At 40.9% G+C, this 21,751-nt stretch overlaps 1 long non-coding RNA gene across 1 annotated transcript; it reads right to left on the reverse strand.

Annotated features, from left to right (window-relative positions):
* Positions 1 to 2,351: 2,351 nt before the first annotated feature.
* Positions 2,352 to 10,295, reverse strand: LOC121827551 (uncharacterized). The gene is made up of 3 exons (XR_013048845.1): positions 10,190 to 10,295; positions 3,093 to 3,238; positions 2,352 to 2,445 (listed from the first exon to the last, which is right to left on the reverse strand). It is a non-coding gene; the product is annotated as an uncharacterized LOC121827551 (long non-coding RNA).
* Positions 10,296 to 21,751: the final 11,456 nt, after the last annotated feature.

Below are 21,751 nucleotides of genomic sequence, written 5' to 3' on the forward strand. Positions count from 1 at the left end.
ATCCATACCAATGTAAAATATTTAAGTTTGATACTTGTTTTGGGGATTAAAGTAGATTCAATAATCTACTCTTATTCTATCATTTCTACAGCATATATTTCTATATCATATTCCCCTTTCTTCTTTTAAAAAGAGGTTGACTATGATCAACAACCATTTATAACCAAATCCATTTAAATGAAAACAAACATTTATAAGCAATGTTTTGAGAATGTGGCCATAGCTTCCCATACTATTTCCTGCTGATTGGGGGCACTGGTAATCATATGGGGATCCTGAGAAAATTTTGAATTATGGCTAAATCTTGGCTGTAGTAGTCTGTGAGGCTACATCATCTCAGCCAATTGCCTTAAAGCTGTTCTGGATGTTGGATCATCTGGGCCACAGCTCCCATTGGAGACCTCTCAGGGGGTCTTCCTTGATAGAACCATATTAACCTGGAAGGAATCCACAGCTTCTCATCTCCTATGAAACAAAAGAGGGACTTCTTTTCCAAAGCAGCATATCCTTACACCCAAATTTCAAAGTCAAGGTACTTTTAAAATATATATATTGGTTTAACTTAGCAGCCCCCACATTAAATGTCTCTCTGCAGTTAAAAATCCCAAAGACAACATAATCAGCATAATAATATATAGCATCCAGACTCTGTGTGTCTTTTTAATTCTTTACATGGCTTATTTTTATTACTCTATTTCTTAAGGATTTTCTCTACCTCTTTTTTCTCTCTAAAGCCAATGTATATTCTTAAACACACTGTAACCTGTTTAGAGGTTTTTTTTCTATTTGAATCTGTCTCACTGTGTATCTTTAACCCTTTTCTGACCAGGAGAGTTTATAGACTGCTATACTGCATGGCTAGGACCAAAGCTTTGGTTTTGCCCCATGCAGCTTTTCAACATGGCTGGAGGTACCAAGGAGTCATACTTACCTCTCCAATTCTGGGAACTAGTATTAACTACCATGAAGCTGTGTTTTTAAGCCTGCAGCTGTTCTCACAAGCCTGCAGGCAGCAGCTGGGAGAAATCTCTTTGTATTGAAGCCTGTAGGTGACCGTGGGAGTCTGCCAAGTTGCCACTGAAGCCTGCCACAGCCATGGGAAAGGGTTCTGCACCGAGGCCCATAATGAGACATGAACTAGGAAGCTGCTCTTGGCTCTGTTTAAGAAACTTTTTTGAGTTCTCAGGTTTTATGGGATAATTCTTGCCAGTCTGGCCACCAAATGTAACCTAAAGCCTTTCTCCATCCTTCCAGGCCCCACAGTAGCTTATAAAATAATTACTCAGAAGTTTAATATTAATTACAAACTGTTTGGTCTTTGGCTCAGGGTTATGGCTAGCTAGGTGTTTCATCTTAAATTAACCCATTTTTTTAAATATGTGTATCACCACATGTCTTATGACTTTACCAGTATTCTATTACATCTTGTTCCTCTGGCAGCTCACAGCATCTCCTCTCACTCTGCCTTTCTTCTCCCTGTATCTTTGCTTGATTTTCCTACATGGCTATAACATGTTTTGCAATAGGCCGAAGCAGCTTCTTTATTAATCAATGGTAGCAACACATATTCACAGCATACAGAGAGACCATCCCACAGCATTTTTTTTTAAATTAGGCAAGACAGCTCAGTCATGTATCACTTAGCAACAAGGATGAATTCTAAGAAATGGATAATTGCACCTTCATCATGGTACAAACATCACTAAATTCATTTACACAAGCCAAGATGCCACACACTTGCCAGACAGTGGGATTAAATGGGACAGTGTAGCATGCACAGCTGTCATCAAAGCAGTATGCAGTACTTAACTGGACACAGCTGGGAAAAGCATGTCAGGATGCTGGGAAGGATACTAAAATTATTTGCCTCAGTATAATTTTGTTGCTTCATCTTCTTTTCCTTTTCCCTAGGTTTAATCCCAAACCTCCATGCACAGTGGGATCAGTATCATTGGTTACATGTTGCAACTACATACAGATGACTGACTGAGCATGGGAGATTCTGTGCATTTGCAATCTAATTTTTGGCTTAGGCTGAGTTTTCCAGGTTCTCATGTGATTTGTGTACAGGAAGCTGCTAGGAATATCACCATCAGTGGCATTCAGAGTGAGAAAAGCAGAAGCAGGCAAAGAAAGAACCTGAGGTTGGCTGTGATGAAAGAATTAGCTATCCATGCTGTGCTGCCCACCCTTGCATAGTGAGCCCAAAGGTGCCCACTACGCTGACCCCTAGAGCTATGTGAACTTAGCCAGACACTGTCAGCCCTATTTCCTGGCAGTCAAGTGTTACAACAGCATGTGTCTTAGTTGCTTTTCTATTGTTGTGATAAACACCATTGACCAAAATCAACTTAAGGAGCAAAGGTTTTATTTCAGCTTACAACTTATGATCCATCATCCATGGAAGTAAGAGCAGGGACTCAGGACAGGAACCTGGATCAAGAACTGAAGAAGAGGACACAGAGGAGTGCTGATTACTGGCTTTTTTCTCATAACTTGTTCAGCCTGCTTTCTTATACAACTCTAGGGTGGCACTGCCCAAAGTAAGCTGGGCTCTCCCACATCAATCATCAATAAAAAAAATGTACCACAGGCTTGCCCACAGGCCCATCAGATGGGAGCATTTGCTCAATTGATATTCCTGTTGGGGATCTCCATATTGGGGCCCCATTCCTAAGCCTGCCCTCAGTGTGCCAAGCAGCAATTCCCTGGAGCTTCCCTTTCCAGACTCCACCCCTCAGAAAGTCCACCAAGAGTCAACCCCTCCTCTAGGCTGCTCAAGACCATGCCTTCAGAGTATTTAAGACCTGGTCACCAGACTGTAAATAAATAGGACACTGGGGAACTGATTGCCATACTTTGCTAAGACAAGGTAGGACACTCTCCACAAATTCCTACCCTACAGGAAAGTCTGTCAGATCTTCTGGATTTGGCAGCCAAAGACTGCTACGGTCTTTGGGACTTCTGTCCCCTAATGACCAAGGAGAAACCTAAGACTGCGTAGGTAGCTGGAAAACTGTGTCACTTCTATTCATTTACTTATCTTTCTCAGATCTGATGGCATTTGATTACTAGAGTAATGATAGCCTTACCAGTTTAACAGCTCTCCTCCTGAGACTACAGTTTTCAGAAGTTCTTAAATTTCTGTGAAATTTACTGGTCCCAACTTTTAGAAACGGGTTAGCATTAGAGAGGGTACAGAATCCTGCTGGCATGTTCAACTCTGTTCCTCCAGGCCCTAGAAAAAATGTTCATACTTTTTATTCCAAAGCCATAGCCTCCTGCTGTGGCACTAAGATGTAAATCTGTTCCAGTTGTTTTACAGACACCCACAGGTTCCTGAGAAAGAGTTCTGCTACTGTATCAAGAAATTTGGCCTGGTAGAAAATAATAACAGATTTTAGAACCTCTCTTTGACTCCACCCATCTTCACCCATCTTGAAGCATGTATTTTACAGATCCACTCCTCTCTTAGTGCCAAGGCCAACCCACAGGTGGTCCTCCAGATACACCAGCCATCCCCTGTACCAGCTCCAAGGACACCAACCAAGCAGGTACTGACAGATTGATTTCACTCATGTGCTCACTCATAAAAACCTCCATTATCTCTTAACTCTTATTGACACCTTTACAAGATGGATGCACTCCCCAACTCCAGGGAAACAGCAGATGTAATGACTCACATACTTCTGAACACATCATCTCCTGGTTTGACATGCCATCCCCTCAAGGTCCTGGAACATCAGTGCTGGTACCACCTCTCCAGACTCAAGGGCATACTTGCTCTTTCTTTGCTGCAGCCCTCAAGAATATAAACTAGATATTCAGCTGTATATGATATAGCCATACCTAGAAGGATCAAGAAATCCTTCTGGAGAAGACGTCAAATATCAAGGATCATTTGATGTTATTCTCCTTTTAATGTATCAGCTGTTTCCTGCTGTCAATTTTTTGTGCACTCATATACTCATAGGTCATAACAGCAAACAAAATAACCTTCTCAGACTTACTGATGATCTGAACAGAGACAATGCCTGTCTCTTAGGTAGATGTGTAGATGCATAGCTTTGTTTCTCGTGCAAATGAAGCTCAGACCCTCCTTCCCCTCACAGGCCAAATGGCATTGCAGAGCAATTGACTCAAAACAAAAAGGGTTTTTTGGCATACCAGGTGAAGGAGGAATGAGGTAGTTTTCCTAGCTCCAAACAGAGTCACATGGCTAGAGAAGAAAGAACAAGGCAGAGATTTTGCAGATGGTAGGTGGGTTGGCTTAGGTCAGGAGAGGAGGAAAGGAAGGAATGAGCATGGATGGAGGAACTGAGGATAAGATGAGGTTGAAAGCAGAAGAGCCTAGTTAGGGCTATGAGAGGACATGATGAGAGGGGACAGAAAGGAGCTAAGCATGAGAGCAGAAAAGAAGCTGTGTAGAGAGAGAACTGACTCAGAAGAATAAAGTGTATGGACTAAAGAGTTTCATGTACTTAGATTCATTTAATATTGTCAAAGATTAGATTATCAGCTGGTTGTAGTTTCTTCCTGGACCTTGGGAGCAGGCTGTCAAGAGGCTGAACCCCAATAGTTTACAATATTTCTTCTGGCTCACTCACTCTTGCCTCTTCTGTACAACCAGGGCATATCTCCATTCCATTCTTTTGCCCATGACTAGCCCCACTCATAGGCCAGTGTTAATAATTTATTTTTCTCCTAGCAACCTGCCTTCTCTGTCTTCTTAAGAAATAGGTTCCTGAGGTCTCCAGGATGGCAGTTAACTGAATGCTTCTTTACCCACACTTCCTGCTGAGCATGGCCTCACCAACTCCTGACTTCTCCCTCTCCATATTGTCCCTTGCCAGCAGGAAGTAGCCAGACTTGAACCTACATCCATATATTTCCAAGAAGGTTGGAATGTTGGGATTCTCTAGCTCAGGCCTCATTCCAAACCCTCCCTCAGCATGACAAGCAGCAGCTTCCTGGACTTGCTCTTTCCAGACCCTGCCAAGCAGAAAGCCTGACAAGGGTCAGCCTCTCCCCCAGGGCTACTCAAGACCATGCCTACAGCGTATTTAAGACCTGGCTACTAGACCTGCCATGTGATTCCTCTTGTGCCTTCCCAAGAGTTACCTGGGAGTTCCCTTGTTCTGTTTATCAAACCTGGACTTATTAATTTGGCTTGATTAGCTGATTGCATCAGTGGAGTTACCCACTAATAGGGGATATATTTTGACTTATCAGTTCCCTCTTTCCAAATGGCTTTAGCTTGGGTCAAGATAGCATAAAACAAGTCAGCACACCATGTATGGCTTAATTCAAACTGAGTCTTATTTCTCTTTCTGTAATGTAAAGAAACTTGTTTTCCTACCAGAAGTATCTAAGGATGAAATTGGTAAGGAAACAGAGATTCCAAGACAGCAGATCTGAGGGGAGATGGATAGAAGTGTTTTGTGTGGAAATATTTTTAGTAGAAGCTTTTAGTGAACCCCGTGCTTGTCCCCAGGCTCACATTCCATCATTCTCTAGCCTCAAGTTTGGCATGCAAAGCTCTGTAGGTATGTAGAAACAGAAATAAGAGATATTTAATCAAATGTTAATGGATAAGGTTGCTTCTAACATTCTCATACCAGCCCTGCTTTGGGTAAGAACAGAAACTTTGCCTTCTCAGTAAACTCACATCAGATTCCCATACAAATGTAGATGAAGTCCTATGACAAAACCATTTCAATGTAATCAAATGAACTTCTATTTCTGAGAAGTTTAAATGGAAAATAGAATATCTGAATATGTCACATCCCCTGGAAGACAGCAATGATTTCTTAGTCAGACAATGCCCACAAGCAATTCTTTCTATACCTTGTCTGCATCACATTACGATGGAAAGGCATTAGAATTACACCATTTTAGTTGTGAACTTGCAAAGTAATTGAACATGAATAACAAGTTTTTTCTGACTGTGTAACTGTGATTTCAAAATTGCCTGCCAATCTTAGGAGATAATTTTTTCAAGAAAATGGAAGAATCTTAAGTGTTAAAAAACATTTCTTTAATAGATACATCATTTTCATGGGAAAATATATAAGGCCATTTCCTTTTCAAAACAAACACCATCATGAGCTCAACTCATCCCCTGGAAAGAAAATTCTTGACATAGTTACCCATTTAAATTATGGTATCTTATGAAAGCATGTCATAAAACATTTACACACACACACACACACACACACACACACACACACACACACACACACACACACACACTGGTAAAGCTACCCTTTAGAGTAACATACTGAGAACAGTTAAATTTGTTTCAAACTGTTTATAATTATATGCAAACTTACTCAACCTGAGGTATATAATTGTCTTAGTGAAAAGCAGATCTACCCATCAAGTCATTAAGCTTTCTCTTTCATTTCTATCTGAATTCATTCTTGATGGGAAAGAGGTTTCTACTAGCAGAGATCTGTCTAGCAAGCAACACTATCCTTTTCTACCCAAGTAAGAGGTACAGTCCTGGCTACTAAAGAGACCCTTCTAGAGTGTCATACCCCATATTGGCTCAGACACAAGGTGCATTCAGGGCTCAAGTTAATTCACAAGTGGTCCAGAGGCACAGCTGCTAGCCAGGCTGTAAAAACTGCCTGTTGGGAAGGATACAGACTGCATCTCCTGTCCTCCATCAGCGTTGGTGACTTGCAGCTGAGTCAATTCTGCCAGCACTGTTCTGAGTTCCTTTTGAACCAATATTTCTTCCTTGCTCAGATTTGGAGACTGTGGTAGTTTGAATAAGAATGACCCTTGTAGCTGGAGGGTTTATTTTTTTTGGTCCAGCTTGGCTCACAGTCAGGACAAATCTATCTTACCTGCCAGTCCCACAGCCGCTCAGACCCAACCGAGTAAGCACACAGAGACTTATATTGCTTATAAACTGTATGGCCACAGCAGACCTTTTGTTATCTAGTTTTAATATCTTGAATTAACCAGCTTTTATTAATCTATAAGTTGTCATGTGGCTTGTGACTTACCGGTATCTTAACATCTTACTTAGATATAAAAACAGTTAACAAAAAGCCTGCTACGGCCGTACAGTTTGTAAACAATGTAAGTCTTTATGTGTTTACTTGGTTGGGTCTGAGCGGCTGTGAGACTGGAGGATAAAAAAGATTTATCCTAACTGTGGGCCAGGCAGGAAAATTCAAACTACAGGTTCATATATTTGAATGCTTAGTCATCAGGGAGTGTCACTATTTGAGAAGAGTTAAGTGTGGCCTTGTAGGAAGTTTGTCACTAGTGGTGTGCTGTGATGTTTCAAAAGCCATTGTCAGGCCTAGTTCTCACTCTCTTCATGCTTCCTACAGATCAGGATATAGAACCTCAGATATTTCTCCAACACTACATCTGCCTGCATGTTCCTATACCCCCACCAGGATGAATCATAGACTAAACCTCTGAGACTGTAAGCAAGCCCCAAGTTAAATGCTTTCTTTTATAATAGTTGCCTTGGTCGTGGTGTCTCTTCACAGCAATAGAACACTGACTAAGACAGAGACTTTTCTTGAGCTAACTCTGGCGACACTGACCTGGAACTGTGGGTCAGTCCAATGATATATACCTTTCTCATTCATTTCTTCTTAGTTGCTTGACTTACAAATATAAAAGAAAGGTTTTGCTATGATACATTTTAATTATCAGTGAGGTTTATTTTATAAAACAATAACTTCAATTCACATAGGAAATAAAAGTGTGAGTTTTTTAAATATTAAATCATCTCTTTGTAATATTAGAATTTTACCCAATAAATACTATGAGCTTATTTCCCTGAGCAGAATTCCTCATTAGGCTGAACCCTCATCAAATTGGTGCTTTGTTGGAGGCAATGGCAGACTTACCAAAGAACAGAATGAATTTGCTGCCCATCTCTATGTATTGAGGATTGGCTCCAACATCCTAACCATTCTTCCAGAATCACACCATAGCTGTACAGTGGTCATTCCTTTTTCCCTGAACAACTGTGCAGTGCTCATTCCTTTTTCCCAGCACAGCTGTACAGTGCTCATTCCCCTTTCCCTGCACAGCTGTACAGTGCTCATTCCCCTTTATCCCTGCACAGCTGCGCAGTGCTCATTCCCCTTTTTCCTGCACAGCTGTACAATGCTCATTCCCTTTTTTCCTGCACAGCTGTGCAGTGCTCATTCCCCTTTATCCCTGCACAGCTGCGCAGTGTTCATTCCCCTTTTCCCTGCACAACTGTGCAGTGCTCATTCCCCTTTCCCTGCACAGCTGTGCAGTGCTCATTCCCCTTTTTCCTGCACAGCTGTACAGTGCTCATTCCCCTTTTCCCTGCACAGCTGTACAGTGCTCATTCCCCTTTATCCCTGCACAGCTGTGCAGTGCTCATTCCCCTTTCTCTGCACAGCTGTGCAGTGCTCATTCCCCTTTTTTCTGCATAGCTGTACAGTGCTCATTCCCCTTTCCCTGCACAGCTGTGCAGTGCTCATTCCCCTTTTTCCTGCACAGCTGTACAGTGCTCATTCCCCTTTTCCCTGCACAGCTGTACAGTGCTCATACCCCTTTTCCTGCACAGCTGTGCAGTGCTCATTCCCCTTTCTCTGCACAGCTGTGCAGTGCTCATTCCCCTTTTCCTGCACAGCTGTGCAGTGCTCATTCCCCTTTTTGCTGAATGTCTGTGCTCAGCAATTCTTAGTGTCTAGGCTGGCCAAAATATGTGTGCTGGTGCCTGGTGTTGTCTGCTTACACAGACATCACAATTCTTCCTCCTCCTTTCCTGGACAGTCTCCAGGTACAGTCCTTTTTAACAGTCTTGCAAATTTAGAGGCAAAAGCAACCTGTGGCAGCAATAAATGCAGAATTTTGTATTTTTTCCAATATATATTAATGTAATCTGTAGGAAACAAGATTTAAATAAACACAGTAACTTATTTTTCATTCTCCATTAAGAAGTTAAGTCCACCCTCAACCACTAGGAATGGAAAGGAAACTTTTTCAACCTTACAGAGAACAACTATAAAAATCTCTCAGCTCACATGATAGATGATATCATAGGTAATATCACTAATAAAGCACATGTTCATTTTAGCTACATCTATTAGACATTGTACTGGAGATTGGTAAGGAAATTGAGTGAGAAAAGAAAGAAAAGCCACAGGTTTGGAGGGAAGAAGTGAAACTGCTCTCTTTGTACTGATCTTTCCTTAAATATAGAAAATCCCAATATGACCATGGAAAAGTATTAAAATAAATAAATTCATTTTGGTTGTATTAGAAATGGGTCAGAGCCTCAACATAAATCCAGTTACACTAAACTTGATAGAAGAGAAAGTAGGAAGTAGTCTGGAACGAATTGGCACAGGAGACTACTTCTTAAATATAACACCAGCAGCACAGACACTGAGAGCAACAATTAATAAATGGGACCTCCTGAAACTGAGAAGCTTTTGTACAGCAAAGGACATGTCAATAAGACCAAACAACAGCCTACAGAATGGGAAAAGATTTTCACCAACCCCACATCTGACAGAGGGCTGATCTCCAAAATATATAAAGAACTCAAAAAGCTAGACATCAAAATACAGAACAATCCAAATAAAAAATGGGCTACAGAGCTTAACAGAGAATTCTCAGCAGAAGAATCTCAAATGGCTGAAAGACATTTAAGGAACTCCTCAACATCATTAGTCATCAGGGAAATGCAAATCAAAACAACTCTGAGATACCATCTTATACCTGTCAGAATGGCTAAGATCAAAAACACTGAAGACAGCTTATGTTGGAGAGAATGTAGAGCAAGGGGAACACTCCTCCACTGTTGATGGGAGTGCAAACCTGTGCAGCCACTCTGGAAATCAGTATGGCGGTTTCTCAGAAAATTAGGAATAAGTCTTCCTCAAGACCCAGTTATACCACTCTTGGGCTTATGCCCCAGGAATGCTCAATCTTACTACAAGGACACATGCACAACTATGTTCATATCAGCATTATTTGTAATAGCAAGTAACAACCTAGATGCCCCTCAACTGAAGAAAGAAAACTAAAGAAAATATGGCACATATACACAATGAAGTACTACTCAGCAGTAAAAAACAATGATATCATGAAATGTGCTGGCAAATGGATGGAACTAGAAAATATCATCATGAGTGAGGTAACCCAGACTCAGAAGGACAAACATAGTATATACTCATTAGTGGATACTAAATGTGAGGGAAGGGATGGCCAGACTGTAACCCACAACTCCAGAGAGGCTAGCTAACAGGGAAAGACCCTAGGAGCGACACATGGATGACGGATGACGACCCTGTGAAGGAGAAGTGGATGAGATCTACATGAGTGGACTGCGGGGGGGGGGGGGGGCAAAGGGTGATGAATGGAGGATGAGAGCATAGGGAAATGGAAGGGTCAAGCTGGAACAGGGACAGAATGGGTGGGCAGGGAGGAAGATACCATGATAAATGAGGACATCATGGGAATAGGAAGAGGCAGGGTACTGGGGAGGCTCTCAGGAATTCACAAGGTTGACCCTACCTTGGTTTGCTGGCGGTGGTCCAGAGGGTGCCTGGACAGGTCTGCTCTGGTGACCAGCCTAGCAAATAACCTAGCTGTCGTCATAGAGCCTTTGTCCAGTGACCAATGGAGGCAGATGCAGAGATCCACAGCCAGGCACAGGCTGAGCTCCAGGAATCAAATTGATGAAAGAGAGGAGAGATACTGCAAGCAAGGGAAGTCGAGATCATGATGGGAGGACATGCAGAGATGACTGGCCACACTAGTGGAAGCCCATGAACTGTGGACTGGTGGCTGTGGAGCCCCCATGGGATTGGACTAGGCCCTCTGGATACAGAAGATGGTTGTTTGGCTCGAACTGTTTGTGGGGCACCCAGGCGGGGGGATCGGGATCTTTCCCTGGTCTATGGGTGGGCTTCTGGAACCTGGTCCTGTGGTGTGACACCTTGCACAGCCTTGGTACAGTGGGAAGGGGCTTGGACCTGCCTAGGCTCAGTGTGCTGGGCTCTGCTGACTCCCCATGGGAGACCTCGATTTTGGGGATGTGGGGATGCGGGGTGGCTTGGGAAAGAGGTTTGGGGGTGAGAGGAAGGAGGAGGGGGGTCTGTGGATAGTATGTGGAGCAAGTAGAAAATTTCTTAATAAAGAAAAATGAAAAAAAAAAGAAATGGGTTTGAGATTCCAAGAAAATAACCATACAGTTAGTTGGCAAGGCAGAAAATTTTATTTCTTCCAAAGGGCATGTTAAACAGAGAAGTAGACCTACCTGACCCCTCCCAGGTTTTTATTCCTAAGACAAGGGGTCTTACGATGCATTTATCTCATTATTCTTTATCAATAAAAACCCAGGAGTCAGATAACGGGATAAGAGCCTGAATGATCAGAAAAGTGGCAGAGAAGTGACTAGTGATCTCCTTTCTCTCTCATTCCTCCATCCAAAAGAGCTGAGACCCTACTACTTCCTGCTTCTCTATCTGTCCTCAGTCCCCCAAAACATTGATGGTCAATTTTGGTCCACTAGTAGCTAGCTCTGCCCTCTGACTCAAAGCAAATTTTTATTAAAAGTCTTTGGAGCATCAGAATGTGAACAAAAAACACACAAAAGTCCTATATCTCAATCTGAGCAGTCTGAGTTTGGCCTCACATTCAGATGGGATTGGCTAGTTTAAAGTAATGAAGTTGAGAAGCAGCAGGCAATGTGGACAGAGAGAAACCTTGAGTACATATTTTGATTTGAAGAAGTACTGACCCTGATGAATTGAATTTCTGACAAGTGGCTTCTTTATAAAGTTTTTAAATAAAGTTTTGTCTACTTAACCCTTTGGTAGAAAAGACAGTGCATTTTTTTAACCTTTCCCACAATGCCAGGGTATGTGTCAATAGAAAAATATCTGTATTTCTGTACAATAGCAAGAAACAAATCAAAAATAAAGTCAACTAAATCAATTTAAAGTAGTGTCAAGGATAAAAACATAAGAATAAATGTAATCAAATGTGCAAAACATGTTCTGAAATAAAAATGCCTTTGAAATAAACTAAAACAGATATATACCAGTTGAAAGTCTTATGTTGTTAAAATGACTATTTGATCATAAATTTAATATCATCCAGTAAAAACTCACATTGCCATTTTCCCCCAGAAATTTGAAAGTTGAATAGGAATTCATGTGAAAATTGAAAGCTGAATAGGAACTCATGTGAAAATCCAAATAGTTGAAATAATGTTTGACAAAAAGAAAAAACAAAAACAAAAACCAACATTGCAGGAGTCAAACATCCAATTTCAAAAGTTACCGGAAAACTACAGTAATGAAGAGCCTTTGAGGCTGGCATTAATTTAAAAACAAAAAGCAATCAGTGGATGAAAACCACATTCAGGAATAAACCTCAATAAATTAAGTGATTTTCCAAAGACTTTGTCAAGACAATTGGAGGAAGGAAGCAGGTCTTTCACCAAATAGTTCTGGGATACCTTTGTGATATGTGATACCTGTAACATAAATCTTAAAAGGTCTTATTAATAAAAACAAAGCCGGGAGCCAGATATTGGGGTGAATGCTGAAAGGTCAGAGAAACAAAACAAGCCACAGCTAACCTCACTTCACCAATTCCCCAGCTGATCTTGTTTCCTCAAACTGGAAGCCTCTGTGTCCTCATCTGAATGGATCTCAGCTGAATTGCTACTAAAAGCTTAAAAGCTTAACAAGCCTAGTTACTGGTCCTCATGCCTTATATATTTTTCTGCTTCCTGCCACCACTTTCTGAGATTAAAGGCGTGAGTCACCATGCCTGGCTGTTTCCAGTGTGGCTTTGAACTCACAGAGATTCAGATGGATCTCTGCCTCTGGAATGCTAGGATTAAAGGTGAGTGTGCCACCATTTTCTGGCCTCTATATCTATCTAGTGGCTGTTCTGTTCTTTGACCCCAGATAAATTTATTAGAGTGCACAATATATTGGGGGACACAAATCACTACATATACCTGAATAGCAACACATAGGAAAGCTATGTTAGATCATTATATAATAAAAAATCAATTAAAAGTAACCAATATCCTGAATGTAAGGGCTACACCTAACACAGAACCAAAAAGTATGATGATGTAAATGTCAGTGGCCCTCAACTAAGAATGTCATTTTTTCAATTTTTTTCAAGAAACAAAATAAAAAATAAATTAAGTGAACACTACCAAAAATTTTAAACTTCCTTCATATAAGTAAAAATATAAAAGGACTCGCAAGTCTGAGCCCAACCTGGGCTATGCAGTAAGACCCTGTTTCAAAAAAAGAAAGAAAGAAAAAGGACAGAAAGGAAGGGAGGGAGGATGGAGAGAGAAAGAAAATTGACAAATAGCTAAATTAAGATCTTCATAGTGCATTTAGGAAGATGTTTTCTATCTCATTGTGAAATAGAGTATTTAAATTACAGTAATTTTCCTTATCACATGATTTGTGTTACCCAATGTCAACCATCATGATCTAAAATATTAAAAATGAAAATATTTCTAAAGTAGATACTTTATAAGTTTGGTGTTCAGAGTAGTGTAATAAAATCCCACATTCTCATTCTGTCCCATTAGGATATGAAAGACCCTTTGTATGGAGTATTCACACTGTGCACACTGAACTGCCATTGGCCATTTCAGATCTATTGTAATCATCAGATGGGATCCTACTCCTGATACTACAGTGCTTGTGCCTAAGGTTCACTACTATCTGAGGTTTCAGATAACTATTGCCAATCTATTAAAATGAATCCTGCATATAAGGGTAGAAGGAACTAACATAATTAAAGATGAAAAATAGGAAATTAGGTAATGATATAAAATAGAAATGTTTTTCTTGCATTATAAGAAAAATTAATATGAAAAGAAATAAATATTTGGTTTTTACATGGAAAGAAAAGATTTCTAACAATTATTATTGTTGCTAACTGTTATATAATTTATGTAAACAATTTAAATGATAATAATATTCCCTGGCCAAAACATAGTTTGTAGGCAAATGATCTCAGTGTGTTTAAAGCAAAGAATTAAGTTCTTAAACATGCAGTAAGCTTTGAAAATAAATTTGTGAAATGAGGTTAAGAAAAACAGTGCTTATTAAAAATCTGTGCAGGAGTCCCACTGCCAGAGAGAAAAATGTGTACCAATCTATCCCCTCCTGACTGCTTCTTCCCCATGACACATCTGCAAATATCACTCTATCATGCTTCCTCTAGTGTAATCAGCCTTTTAAAGGTCCGTTGGAAGTTGAACTAGATTAGATTTTTAGAAAACTGTGCCACTCTAGAAATCATCTCTGTCTGGGTTGTGTTATTGTAGAGAAGAATGAATAGGACAAAACCAAGAATAAAAACTCTTCATATTCTTCTGAACATTGATCAAGATCAATGTGTTAAATATTTAATTCATGAGTGATTAACAATATTTAATTATTCCATGTGTTTGTGCATATGGTGTTTAGTAATATCAAAACAAAATAATGAATTGTGTACAGGGATATCTGGAATACTTAGTTGAGGCCTTTCCAGACCTGGACACATCTGGTCAAAGAAAGGACCAAGCAGAGGCCATAACAGGCTGCTCAGTCTTCTCTGAGACATCAGGCCTCAATTTCAGTTTCCTAAGACTTGAGCAAGCAGTTTTTGGGATGTCCATGAACAAAAGACATAGTTCTTGCAGTAGCTCCCTTTCTGCATATACTCTGAGTGCTCAAGATTAAGCCAATTGTTTATTGTCTGTTTATTGTCTGTCACCAACTTAAAGCTATATGCATGGGTCAATGTGACAGCCTGGGCCACTGAGTCAGCCCCCACAATCAGTACATGCTAGGCCAATCAGCCTCCATGTATTATCAAGGACAGAGCCTGGGCCACTGAGTTAGCCCCCATGGTCAATATGTGCTAGGCCAGCCAGCCTCCATGACAGCTCACGGACAAAGCTTGGGACTTGTCCAGGCCTACCCAAAAATGGATAACTGTAACCCCCACCCCCCAACTAGCCCTATCCAATTAAAAGTTACTAACATGATTGACACTCACATAAACCAATCTTGAGTCTGTTCCTATGTAGTGTGTAGACCCTAAGGCCCCCCTTGCTTTAAAAACCCTGCCCAATTGCTAATCGGGGTGTACTGCATCAGATGGATGGAGAGTCCCAAGTTAACTCATAATAGTAAAAAGACCCTTTACTTTTGCATTGGATTCAGTCTCTTGGTGGTCTTTGGGGGATTCGGTACAACAGTCAACACAATCATCCTTCAGGATCTTCTGTATGGGAGTGTTTTCAGTGCCTGCTCACAGACACTAAAATCTACAAGTGTTCATGTTTCTTACTGAGTAGTACTTACAAATAGTTAATGAAAAACCTGTGCACATTAAATCATCCCTAAACTACTTAAAATACTCATTCATAAAAATTTATTAAATGTTGTTATACTATACTTCCTAGGGGAAAATACGAACAAAATAAATCTATGAAAGTTTCATATAGATATATTTGTTTTCAAATATTTCATCCAGAGCTTGATTTGTTCTGTGGCTGTGGATCCTGTAAGGAGAGACATCTGATGTATTCCCTGCTGGTGCTCAGTTCTTAGTGAATCATTGCGGGCACTGGTAGCTGTACCCCGTCATCCTGCCAGCAGTATTGAGGTGAGCAACAGCCTTTGGAGCTATTTTTAGGTCTCAGAGGGCTTGAGTGATTAAGACAGAATCTGCCTATGAATCCCCTTTGTATATTCAGCCCACTTTCAGTCTGTTCCTGTTGCTGCCTCTAGTTAGAATTCAGACACTACCTGACTAATCCTCAGCTGTTTTTCAGGCACCATGTCTAGGTCAGGAGTCTATGACTACTTCCTGCAGTTTGCCTAGCTCTGCTAGGCCTGGTTCTTTACCTATGGATTCCAGACTATGGCATAAATGAATAGATATCACTAAACAACTCAACCTGACCTCACAACTGAGTGGAGGTTGAGAATTGCTCTGTACTGCCCAGCCTGCTGGTATGGTCCTTCAGCACAATGGTGTCTTGACTAAAACCTCAACTTGCTGTACCCACAGACCCACTCTCTTACTCTTGGTGATCATTACTTAGGCTCAGCTTTGCACTCTGCTGTGTTGGGTGCTTTGTGGTTCTTATTCCTTCCTGTATTGTTCCCACAGTCTCCTATTTTTCTTCACGTGCAGTGCCCTGTGCTGGAGACAGTGACACATAAAGGAAACCAGCCTTGTCTTTGGGGTTATTTAGAATTACCTCTATTTAAATTTTTAGCTTTCCATCTGTGTTCAAACAATTCTTAGCTTTGGTCATCTTGAATCAATTAAACTGGCATCCAGCCCCCTAAACCAATGGCATGCATTGACTGGCCTCAGCATACTTTGTACTGTCAGTGTGTGGTGTCCCCTTTCTCCCCGTCCCCCAATTTTTGTGTGGATTGTTTACTAGTTGAGTGACAGATTGTTTCTATACATGTCTGTGTCTTCTTCAAAGGGTTCACTGTTTGAAAAGGCAAGATAATAAATCCTACTCTTCCCCTGACACATACAACCACAGCTGGAATGCACAGCTCCAACCCATCAGCTCTTAGACCTCACCCACCTTCTGGAAAAGAGCACTAACTGATTTTCTTTAACTTTTCATTATGAAATAATTTGAGACTTATAATGAAGTTGTGAAAATGAAATAGTAGAGAACACTGCCATGTTTGTTTTGTACTGAAAAAAAACAAATTTTGCAGTTTAAATACAGTCAGCTGATTTGGGGTAAACCAAAAAAGACTATTTCTATGTTGGTTTGAACTAATGTAAAGAGCTAGCAAAAGAAGGGGACTCAGTTTCAAGTGAGGAAGACTTCCCTGCTGGCCTTGAAGGGGTAAACTGCAAATTGCAATAAATACCCTTCCCTTTCTGTGGCAGGGAACTAGGGTGCTGTCAAGGACCTGAAAACACCTTAAATGATAGCATGAGGGCACATAGGAGGTGGGGAGGTGCATGGTAACTCTATCACACAGACTAGGAATTTACTCTGCTTACACACTACCTGAGCTTACATGACAACCCTGAGCTATAAATCAAAACAGAACCTGCCAGCATTTGATTCCTGTCTGTGAGACTCTGAGCAGAGAGACCTTCTTGGCCTAGAGAAACTAACAATAAATAGATGCTATATTAAACCACAAAGTTTATAGTCATTTGTTTATGAAGCTGTATGATAATAACTACATGAATTATATTTCCCTTATTAATAAATACCTTAGAGGACTAATTTGAGACAATTAAAATATATTTTCTCTTTACAAACTTTTGCTTACTAATTTTAATGTTTCACTGTATCTTGCTTACAAAGATTGAGGAGAGTTTAGTTTTTGCTTTTGGACAAAATTAAACAGTCTCTATTTTCTTATCTAGCTTATTTATTATTTTTATCTATATCTAATTGGATATAATGTAACAGAATGTATATAAAGAGAAATATGCAACAAGACAAAAATAAAGTAGGTATATGGAAGGGAGGATGAGATGAGCTATGGAAAGATCACTGGCATTTTTGATGTTTTAGGTCACACATTCCTTTTATATATGTAGCCATCCTATACAATGTAGAAAGTTTCAGTCTCTTTTGTGGTTTGAATGCAAAAATGTTTCCAATAGTCTCATGTGTTTGAACACTCAATCATTGGTGGCACTGGTGGCCAAGTGTTGTAGTTAATCCTAATTGTGAGCTTGATATAGCCTAGAATCATCTGAGAAGAGAATCCTCAATTGAGGGATTGTCTCCTTTAGATTGGTTGTGGACATATCTGTGGGGGATTGTCTCAATGATTAATTAATTCAGGAGGGCCCAGCCCACTGTGGGTGACACCATCCATAGGCAGTAGTTCTAAGCACGAGCCGGTGAGTGAGTGACTGAGCCAGCAAACAGTATTTTTCATGCTTGTTACTTTGAGTTCTTGCTTAGGTTCCTGCCCTGAATTCCACCACCACCATTCCTGACTCTCTGATGATAGAAGTGTAGGCCAAATAAATCAGTTCCTCCCCAGGTTTCTTTTGGTCACATTGTTTAAGCATCATAACGGAAAGTAATCTAGGACAAGAAGGTCATGGAACCTTTAAGAGCTGCATTGTTCCTATGGCCCCTGTGGTAAAATGGATCATGGACATCAACACAGAGCCCAGTTTAAGCAGGACCACAGACCCAGACATAATCCTAGGCAGCATCTTGGTCCCAGTGGCAGTGCAGGTCACTCAGATCAGTATGGCCCCAGCAGCAGTATGTCCCTCAGACACCAACATGGTCTCAGGTGGCTGGTCAGACCTCATGCATCTGCACAGCCCTCGGTGGTAACAGGAACCATGAACATCAACTTAGACCCTGGCTACTGCAGGGTCATGGACCCAGACATAGCCTTATGCAGCAGCCAGGCCTGGAAGTCATCATGGCACCGGGTGACAGCACAAGCCATCCAGATCAGTATGGCACAAGTGGCCACGTGTCCCTCAGACATGAACATGGTCTCAGCTAGCTGACCAGATCTTAGGCATCTGCATGGCCATCAGTGGTAACAGGAGTCATTTTACCACAGGGGGCATAGGAACCATGTGTGTTAAAGTCTGAGGGCTAAGCTAAGCTGGCTCTGTTCTTCACTGGCCCGGGGAGAGCCAACCCTGCTCCTCACTACACACTGCAGCACCCCTCATGGGAGAGCTGCCTCCTCCCAGTTCTTGTGAGTGATGGCCCCACCCCTCACCAAGGGCATGGGAGAGCTGGCTCCAGTTGCCATGAGTCGGGGACAGGACAGCTGGCTCTGCCCCTCACCTGAGTGAGCAGTCCCAGCATCCCCAGACTGACCAGCTAAGCTACTACCCAGGCCCACAACCTGAGCCTTGGGTTGACCTACCCTAGTATCTACCCCAACTGTGACCTGCAAAAGCACATGAAGGCACTGGTCCCCCAGAATGATAGCCACAGGTTCCCCATTACTAGGGGCAACAGCAGGATTTCTAAGAGGAGTTTTGGTGAGGGTCCAGTGATGATGGTGTGCCTCAGGCCAGAGGCCTTGAACCAGACCAATGATGACTCATTGCAATGACTATTTACAGATGGTGCTGATTGAACACGAGGGTAAACTGCATGACATGCCGCCGCAGCTCCTGATGCCACTAGGATGAATGAAGAGGTGTTGGAGAAATGCGAAAGGTGGAGGAGCAAGTGGGGTTTTTTGTTTGTTTTTAATCAATGTGAGGAGTTTTCTTTGGGAGGATACTGCAGGAGTGAGTGGCAGATATGAAGGGATTGGGAGGTAAGCAGGATTGGGGTTCATGATGTGAAATTCCCAAAGAAACAATAAAGAATTGTGATATAATATATATATATCATTGATATCAATTATACACACACATATACACACAGACACCACACACCATAGATACACACACACACACACACACACACACACACACACACACACACACACACACACACAAAGTGGGGGTAGCTGGCCTGGACAAAGTGGGTCACTAAGAATAAGCTTTGTTTTACAGCCCAACTCCACTTCGTCTTTGCCCTCTGCTACTTTACTGTCCATGCAGTGTGACCTTTGCTCCTGCTGCTATTCCTTTCCCAGTAAAATGAATTGATACAGTGTATCATAACAAACTATAGGAAGGAGTAGTTTGTGTCAAGTTGACAAAAAATTAACTAGAATATTAAATCATGACTAATAGGTAGATAGAAAGTTTGCAGATAGATTACAGATAGATGGTGACATATGATAGACAGATAGATGATGATGATGATGATGATGATAGATAGATGATAGATAGATAATGATGAAGATAGATAGATAGATAGATAGATAGATAGATAGATAGATAGATAGATAGATAGATAGATAAACAGATGGATAGATAGATCGGTAGATGGATGGATAATTTGCTTGTTTTTCCAGTTTATTGAATAATGAAACACCATCATTTTACATAGTTCTGACAAAGCAGATATTTTACCAGGGTGTGCATGTTCTGCATGAGTTGATATGAATCTGACCTCTGTAAATCTTAATAAGAAAGAATTTAACTGATCAAGAACAATACAGAATTAAAAGCTAAAAGCTGAAAAGCAATTAAGGAAATAAATATGAATGAGAAATTTATCTAAGTGAAATGCAATGTCTGCATATATGAAGCAGAAGAATATCACATAACAGTAATCTCTATAATTATGTGCAAAGTGCTAGATGCCAGATACATCATTGTGTCACAAATTATCATTCTCATACACGATTAGAAAAACTGTAAATGGAGTACAGCATTATGAATGACATAGAACCACAGTGAAGGCCTGCTTTTCCTTCACTGTGTAAAAACACTGGGGAAGTGGAATAAGCTAAATAGTAGACCACTTTCCAGCATTTGGAAGACCACATTGTCATCTCCAATATCACAAAATAGAGAGAAGAAAATGAGGAAAAAAGAAGAGGGGGGCAGCTTAGAGACCTGAGTGAGCTATTCATTCCTCAGCAGACTTAAACTAGGCACTTAGTGTTTGCGAACATATTGAAGTAGTGTTTTCTATATTCTTCAGGATTTTTTTTTGATCACTAAACTCTGATGTTAAAAGACATCAGTTGTGTCTGAGAATTTGGAAGCTTCTGTACTTTATTTTGTTCATTTGAGTGAAAGCAATTTTCCAATTTAACTCAGCTCCTTGAGGAGGGACTGCCTCAGGGCTGGAGAGGTGACTCAACAGTGAAGAGCACTGGATGTTCTTATAGAGGATCCAGGTTCCATTACTGGCTCCACTCATATAGAGGCTCACCACCTGTCAAAAGCTCCCATAAGGTTTTCTTTCCAGAATCTGGGGGAAGATGCTACAAACAGCTGGGATCTGATCTGAAGGGGTATCAAAAGAAGCTACCTACACTGCTCTATCAGTCCATTCATTTTATTGTTCTAAGTTCTCTCTACCTATACTGCCTCTTTTCAGCTCTCATTCTTTGCTTTTCTTTTGCCTGATTGTCTGTACCCTTTTCTGTAGCTAGAGTTTTCCTGCCTTGTCCATAGTCAGGACAAATCTCTGTCACCCACCAGTCCCAAGGCTGCTCAGACCCAACCAAGTAAACACAGAGACTTACATTGCTTACAAACTGTATGGCCGTGACAGGCTTCTTGCTAACTGTTCTTATATCTTAAATCAACCCATTTCTATAAATCTACACCTTGCCACATGGCTCGTGGCTTACCAGCATCTCCACATGTTGCTTGTCATGGTGATGGCTGGCAGTGACTCCTTCCACCTTCCTGTTCTTTCTTTTCTCTTCTCTGTTAGTCCCACCTACATTTCCTGCCTAGCCACTGGCCAAACAGTGTTTTATTTATTGACCAATTAGAGCAATTTGACATGTAGAGCATCCCATAGCACTTTTCTGCTGTTCTCTTTTTGTTCTTAGTTCTTCTGCAGGTCTCTGAAGTTTCCAGGTTTTTTTTTTTGTTTTGTTTTTTGTTTGTTTGTTTGTTTGTTTTACACATACAATCAGCAATTCTCTGGCCAAAACCAGGTCAGGAGGCTTGAATTCTTTCAGGGTCATGAAAGCAGGTAAGAGTTTACATCAGGCAGTGACTGTTAGGCTTGCTTTATGACTCTAGGAGGGGGTGACTTGCAAAAAAATCTTAAAGGAAAAGGGTCAAATGAGAGAGAGAGAGACCTTAAATCAATTAGGGAAATCTAAGAAAGGAAAGG

The sequence above is a fragment of the Peromyscus maniculatus genome, chromosome 2 (genome assembly GCF_049852395.1).
Source record: "Peromyscus maniculatus bairdii isolate BWxNUB_F1_BW_parent chromosome 2, HU_Pman_BW_mat_3.1, whole genome shotgun sequence".
In the NCBI taxonomy this organism is placed as follows: domain Eukaryota; kingdom Metazoa; phylum Chordata; class Mammalia; order Rodentia; family Cricetidae; genus Peromyscus; species Peromyscus maniculatus.